Raw genomic sequence first — 7,614 nt, 5'->3', positions numbered from 1 at the left:
ATTTACTAGTTGGAGATAAATTTACTGATATATTAACAAATCTGTCTCTAAATCGTAATTCAAAAGGATTTTAAGTTTTTTTTCCGAAATCACAAGGAAAAGAAAGAATTTTTAAAGACTTTTTTCTAAAATAGTGCATTGGTTTTTAAAATAGTTTATTAAGAGACAAAACAAGAGTAGCATGAAAATTTCAATGACAGAAAAGAAGACAAACTAATTAAATTTTTTTTTTATTTCAATGATTTTATTTTTTGTTTTATCAGACAAAATCTGTTGAACATCAGTAATGGATGAATGCCCTATTTATTTAACCTATTAAAGGCCAAAATTAAAATCATGGATCACATCAGTAATGGATGATTACCCTATTTATTTAACATATTAAAGACCAAAATTAAAACGAAATTTGTTTAAGATATAACATTTCAACTTTATACACTTATATTTCATTATAAAAAGAACACAAAATTACTCTTTTAAACATAGTGCTGCATTTGCACAAACCCAGTAGAAAATGTGTGACAACATTTTGTCGCAATTTCTCTTTGATTTATAACTACTATAAAAGCTTCAAAACTGCCCATAAGTTTATTAAATTTAAGCATACAAAAAAGATGAGATCATCAAACATGAAATTGATGACCTGAAGTAACACAATCCCATACATTTTATTAATAAAAAAATTTGCGATGAAGTCTAATGTCCTCTTTAAAAATTACACTAAAATGTGTGAATGTTCAAATCTACAAGTTCCATGAATAGATTTACTTGCCTTACTTGATTAAAAACTTCAGATCTTTATTGAATTTTTTATAATTGTTGGGGAATTTACCACATTCTTTGCCAATGCAGCCTTGGACAAATTATAAAGCAACTTAAAACTTAGGTTTAATCAATGTCCGCTATCCAGAATATGAGAAATTATCAATTGCTGAGTATTGTTGGATTCTTGGGCATGAATTCAATTTCAACAATGCCAAAATTATTTCCACCCTAGTTACACCAGCTAATCTTGATGCCCTGGAATCTTGTTTTATTCATATGGACGCTGATTCACTTGCTAACGACATTAGATCCGCCCTACTTCTCCATAATAGCACAGAAATTCATTTTACCCTAATAAGCCTATCTTGTCCTCTATGACTTCTTAGTTCTGCTTTTTTCTATCTCAGTTACTGAGGTTTTTTTAGTTTTGTTTCTCATCTTTATTTTTCGAAGGTAACATTATGTTTTATATTTCTAGTTACTTTTGTTTCTTCTCATACATGCACCTATTTTTGAGTAGTACCTGAAAATTTTTTTCCAATTTGTACATTTTAAAAGTGAATGAAGTTTTTAATCAAGAAATATCTTCCGTTTCCTGGGTTCATTTAACAGACTTACTTGTATTTTTAAGCTAACTAATTTCTCGTTATCAGTACGTTTAGAATAGGGTGTTTTCTCTGAAATCTACAACAAGCTTTTTATGGAAAAATTTTTAAAAATTTTCGAAAAATTCCAATAATTTTTCATAGCAAGTCCAATATAATTTATAAATATTGTTGGCAATCAATCTAGGTCTAAATTAACTCTATCCTTTTATTTTTAATAATTCAAACACATCAGGTTTTGTTCTGAACTTCTCCTAATGTATGAATACTTCTTTACATGTATTTTCGTACTAGCAAAACAAAAAAAACTAGTACAGTCAATATGAAATTGATAACTCTGCCAGCATAGTATACTTGCAATATCATTTTCTGTATAAACTCTTACTAGTCTTAAAAAAAAAATAAAGAAACAGCAGGTGGAAAGGAACTGAGATAAAAAGCAAACTTAGATAATAATTATTCTCCTTGTTGAACATAAAACAATATTACTTTAATTGTTACCATAAAAAACTACATTTTACAAATTTCGGTAAAAAATGCTGCACATTTAGCACATATTATAAGGAACAAAACAAAAGTTGTATGAATTTCCTTAACATTAATTTACTAACATTTCTATTTCAAAATAGATTTTTTGATGCATTTACATTGTGCAAACAAAAAAACAGTAATGGATAAATTAAGTGGGGTACAGAAGTATAATTGACAACAATAGTAGCAGTTATGAAAAAGCTGTTTTTTAAATAAAAAAAAAATTTAATTTGATGTTTAACAAACTTATTTCAATTCCATGTTTAACAAAATTATTTCAATTCAAGGCTTGATTAACATTTAAAGCTCATAGGCATGCTTTAAGAGTAGAACAAATTATATTTAAGAAATTATATGTAAAAATAAAATGAAATTTTTTAATAGATATTGGATTTATAGAAAAAACTATCATTAGTTTCCCAACAAGAAATGTTTACAGGAAGGGAATTTTAAAACTTAAAAAATTTATTCTCCCCTTCAATGATTTTTTCCTTTGAGTCAAAATTCGACTGTTATATTTCGCATCACAATATAGATAAACAAACAATTTGGTTCAAATGATACAAGTGACATGAGATGTAGCACCATGGTTGTTAGATTCAACTGGCGTGCAGGGCCATATTTGTTTATAAAAATGGTGGCACAACAATGTAAAACAGCTAACTTAACTATAAGTGAAACAATTTGAGCCATTCAGTATCAAAAATAAAATGATGGCACACATGTAAAACATAAATATTTCAACAATGATGTGTGAGTGAATGTCGCAACATGGATGATTTTTGAGAGAAGCATTTCCCACAGGCATCGCATGAAAAAGGTTTTTCTCCAGTATGAACTCTACTGTGTCTAGTGACGTCTGTTTTTGAATAGGCTGAATAGCGGCAATAAAGGCAGTGATGATACTTCTTTTTATTTCTGATTCCTAAAAAATAGTATGCAGAACAAATTCAAGCATGATGAAATGATAGCAGTGCATATGACGGTAAAAAACAAAAGACATTTTAACACCAGACATTAATGTAAAATTTTACAACCAATAAAATAACGATTTAAAATATCATTTAAAAGAATTAGGAAAACATTAATTTTTACCCACAAACCATCTCCAAACTGAATTTTGGATTGGTTTTAAAAGGCATAATGCTAATTCGTTTTCTTTAAAAAAATAAATTTCGGTGCAAACTATGTTTGTGGTATCTGGCAACCTTACTGAATAACTAATCTATTTTATCACCATATTATTCAGTAGAAAAGTATTTACATGAAAATATTTTCAGCCCAAGCTGCTTGAATCTACGTGCTCATTTTAAAGAGATTATGCAACAAGAGATAATAAAAAAAAGCTAAAGCATTAAAATAAATAACTGGGCAAACAATTATTATTGATAATCATAATTCTAGTAATTGTAATTCATAAATAAATATTATTTCTAATGTAAACTTTGAATATACTTGCAACAATGAAGATCGGCTTTTATAGAATATTGCATGATCAGCGACATTAATCACAGTTATTAAAAAAAAATCAAGTTCAGAGATAGAATTATAAGTTGTTTTTTTTCTCTTTCAGAAAAATAAAAGGAAAATGAAGTATAATATAGTAAAATGATTTTTCATAATAACAATAAATGAATGTTTAAATCCAATAATCAAATATTAACTTAAATATATTTTTTCCTTAAAATAATCCAGGATTTTTTAACGTTTAAGTGCTTACGCTTACTCAGGAAGATTGAAATTTTGCAGTTAAAAGAAATAAAATAGAATGTCTCAACATAGTAATTTTATAACAAAAATATACAGTTTAAAGTAAAAAATATAAAAGTATGATGAATAAATCAATGTTTACCCCGTTAACATAAAATATATGATTTTTTAGATCTCACATATGCAATAAGAGTTATATATAGTTAAAACAGAAATAGCATTCAAAAATTTTTATTTCATGCAAATAATTCATTTTATTTACACTGTACTTCTATGAGTTTTTCATAAATCATGAGTATCAAAAAGAAATCAGTATAACTTGGTTTTCCAACATGATGTTGCTTTATGGCGCAACAAACTTGAATTTTGAGTGAAAGAAGTTCCACAAACGTCACATGAATAAGGTTTCTCCCCAGTGTGTGTTCTATTATGCTTGACAAGGTCTGCTTTAAAATAACTGAAATATTTGCAACGCTGACATTGATAAATCTTGAATCCTTTCTGCAATCCTGAAACATTGAAATAAAAGTAAATCCAAGCAATCAGGTGAATATACAAAATTTTAAAAGAAACAGTTAAAAGGAAAATAAATATAAATGTATGGCAAACTTTTTTTTAGTCTATCTTATTCAGTCAATGAGTTTTGAATCTTAATCATTTTGAATATGGAAAGCTTAAGCCAAACATTGGAAGCTCTTAAGGTTTTTAACAGCAATGAATGATTATGATTTTATTCTTTGGGATATTTTACATCAACTTCAGTTGGGGCTTGGAAATCAAAACAATGCATAAGAAGTGAGCATTTAATATTCAAATGCTATATAAGCTTTAGTTTATGATTGGCTTAGTATTAAAGTGCCTTATTGTGATTAAAATGCCTTATTGTGAGCATTTTATTCTTTAATGCCATACTTGTTTAAAATACATGCCATATTATCTTTATACCAGCTATAGACGGGGCTTGAAGCTTGGTCATATATGTCATAAGAGAGAATTTAAATTTTTTTTCTATAATAACATTTTATTTTCTCATTAAAGATGAACAGCCTTAATATTTAACTGCTTTGTATTTTAGAAGTGATCTCAGAAAACAAAACAAAAAAATATTCAAATAAAATATGAGAGTAAAATTATGAAGAACAATTAGCTATAGCAACTATGTTAATCTTCTCCATTTATCATAGTTGGTCGTGTACACACTTTCCACAGTTGTCTTGTTTTTAAACCTTAAGTTGCTTGGTTTTATTCCAGTTGGGAGCCACAGAAGTCTTTCCAGGTTTCCTCCCTAGATTTCTTAAAAAGATATTTGACTCAATGGCATGGCTGTGACACTCTTAAAATAAATAAATATATGTATAAAAAAGGAAAATAGTTTTTATCTTTTAGTCCATAAGCGTCTTTCCCTATTTATATCGCTATTTTTTAAATAAAAATTAAGTTAGAATGTCTATGTAAAAAAAAAAATCAAAAACATATGTGTGTAAAATATGGAATTTTTTTCTTTGCTAAATAATAATTTCATTCCCCCCCCCCAACAAATTCCAGAAAAAAAACGCCTTTCTATTTCTCACAACTTAAAATAAGTGGCTAAAATTTTCTACTCAAAATATGCTAAATACATATTTTTTCATTTAAATATCATAAAATGTTTGGTTGGTAAAAATATGAAAAAAAAAAAGCTAGAATATTATTTCCTTTCACTTTTTCAGAGTTCCCTCCTTAAAACAAGTTCTCTCTATGCCTTTGTTAAATTTGGTTTTCTCTTAAAATGCATGTAAGAGAAGCATAATAATGCTATGAATTTGTTTCAAATGAATATGGAGGGGAAAAAATTAATTTTCTTCAGATTTTCAAGATAAACAAGTTTGAAATAGCTTTGTTTGAATGTATATTCAAATAAGTAACATTAAAAATTGAGCTAAGCAATTAAAATCTTCAGACAAACATTTACATAACTATTTTTATTGAGATCAATAATATGCTCAAAATTGCATGTAAGATATTACAAAAAAAACTTTCATTCAATTTTTAAAAACTTGAAATCAATATGCTTTAATTTGAAAAAACGTATAAAACTAAAGCTATTTTATACAAAATAATTATTATGTATTAAATCATTTGAGAATAGTTATTGATATACAATTAAAATAAATATATTAACAGCTACCGATATAGTTCTTACGGTAAAATATGACATTTTGAAAAACAAAATATAGTTATAATGACTGAATAACAGTTATAAATTAATTAAAGCACTACTGTAGGGTTTAGTTTACTAATTAATAAACAAAAACTTCAAATACTCTCAACAAATGAAGACAGTCAACATATTTCGAATGTTTAAACACATTCCTTATTAAGAGCCAAATGGAAAGACAAACTTTTGTTGAAACAAACCTTCATTTAACCACATTTTTTCGTTCACGTCATCAACACTCAAGACATGTTGCCTGAATTTTGCCTCATTTTAGTTTCTTTTAGAGCTTTTTGTACAACAAATTAACCTACATTTCAACAAATTTGTGATTATTAATTTAGTTTTTTAATACAACAAACTAAAATATTAATCCTTTTTACATTTTTTTTAATATGGAAAAAGAGATTATTTTTAAACTATTATTTGGTTAATATACAGAATAATTATGTATTATTGATACAAGTACTTTGATGTACAGCAGAAACGATGATACTAAATAGAAAAGGAAATTAAATTTTTACTTTTCACAAAGCAGGGAAAATCGATAAATAGGTCACATAGAAAAATTCCTGCAAAAGTTTTTTTAGTTATTTTTTAAGGTTAATGTGACATTAATAGGGCTGTAATGTAAGTAAGGCTTGTTTTAATGTAAGGTAAATTTCTTACAGTTGACAAGAATTTTTTTCTCCTATTTATAATATTTTTAACAATTTAAACCTATTTACATACTTCATATCTCAATTGTAATGAATTTTTTTATATTTGCACAAATAATAATGATAAGCCTGAATTCTTTTGTTCAATTTATGCATCTTAAGGGAAGCATAAAAACAACAAAAGTAACAATAATTCAATCATAACTCATGCATAGGCAAAGAAACCAACATTGGTTTGCTGCTTAACACTTAAAAAGTGTAGAAATAATAGTTAATTGAAGATAGTAATAAATATGAATAAAGAATATATTGTCTGTATCACAATAGTTTCTTGATGCATGAATTGACTTGGTGACGCAGCAGATTGGACTTAACAGTGAAGAATCTTCCACAAATGTCACATGAATACGGTTTTTCACCCGTGTGCGTTCTGATATGCTTGACAAGATCAGCCTTAAAAAAAGTGGAATAACTGCAGTTCTGACATTGAAAAATCTTGACTTCCTGTCTGAATCCTAAAATATTGACAGATATTAACATATAAAGAAGATTGGACTGAAGAAGAGGAATTTACTGTTGTTAACAGGATTTAGTACATGAAAAAGGAAATAAAGTTTTTATTTATATATATATATTCATAAATATATACACACACATATATATATTCACATATATTTATATATATATGAAGCTCGGTGGCTGAGTGGTAGTGTTTTGCACTCTCGTGTCAAAGGTTCTCGGTTCGATCCTAGGGCCAGGCAAGACCTTTGACTCAGCCTTTCACCCCTTTAGTGGGTCGATAAAATGAGGACCAACATGTTTGGGAACTAAACACTTGGGGTTACGAGGTTCGGCTGACCACCCAACTGGAACAACTGCTCTTGCACCCAAAAGCCTATGGTCAAGAAAACTAAGGCGGGCACAGTTGGCCTTGGCTTTCTATGGGCTATCGTGCAACCAAGTTCTGAGTTATATATATACTGTTGAAGAAATAAATTCTGTACTTTGCAAGAAAGAAAGTGTACTATTTGCTTTTGAAAAAAATTACATCAACCGATGATAAAGGAAGCAAAAATTGCAAATTTTTAAAAATTGGCTAGAAATGTTCTTTGGGTAGTGACATGGTCCAAATGGTACAAAATTAGCTCAT

At 27.7% G+C, this 7,614-nt stretch overlaps 1 protein-coding gene across 1 annotated transcript in view; it reads right to left on the bottom strand.

Annotated features, from left to right (window-relative positions):
* Positions 1 to 219: 219 nt before the first annotated feature.
* The window catches only part of LOC139424832 (histone-lysine N-methyltransferase PRDM9-like), a 42,063-nt gene continuing 34,668 nt past the window's right edge, over positions 220 to 7,614 (bottom strand). The window contains exon 8 of the mRNA XM_071178139.1: positions 220 to 6,979. The gene's annotated coding sequence lies outside the window, so the exon portion shown is untranslated. The remainder of the gene's footprint in view (positions 6,980 to 7,614) is intronic.

The sequence above is a fragment of the Parasteatoda tepidariorum genome, chromosome 2 (assembly GCF_043381705.1).
Source record: "Parasteatoda tepidariorum isolate YZ-2023 chromosome 2, CAS_Ptep_4.0, whole genome shotgun sequence".
Taxonomy (NCBI): Eukaryota; Metazoa; Arthropoda; class Arachnida; order Araneae; family Theridiidae; genus Parasteatoda; species Parasteatoda tepidariorum.
The sequence above is the reverse complement of the archived record's forward strand: the minus strand, read 5'-3'. Positions and strand labels throughout refer to the sequence as shown.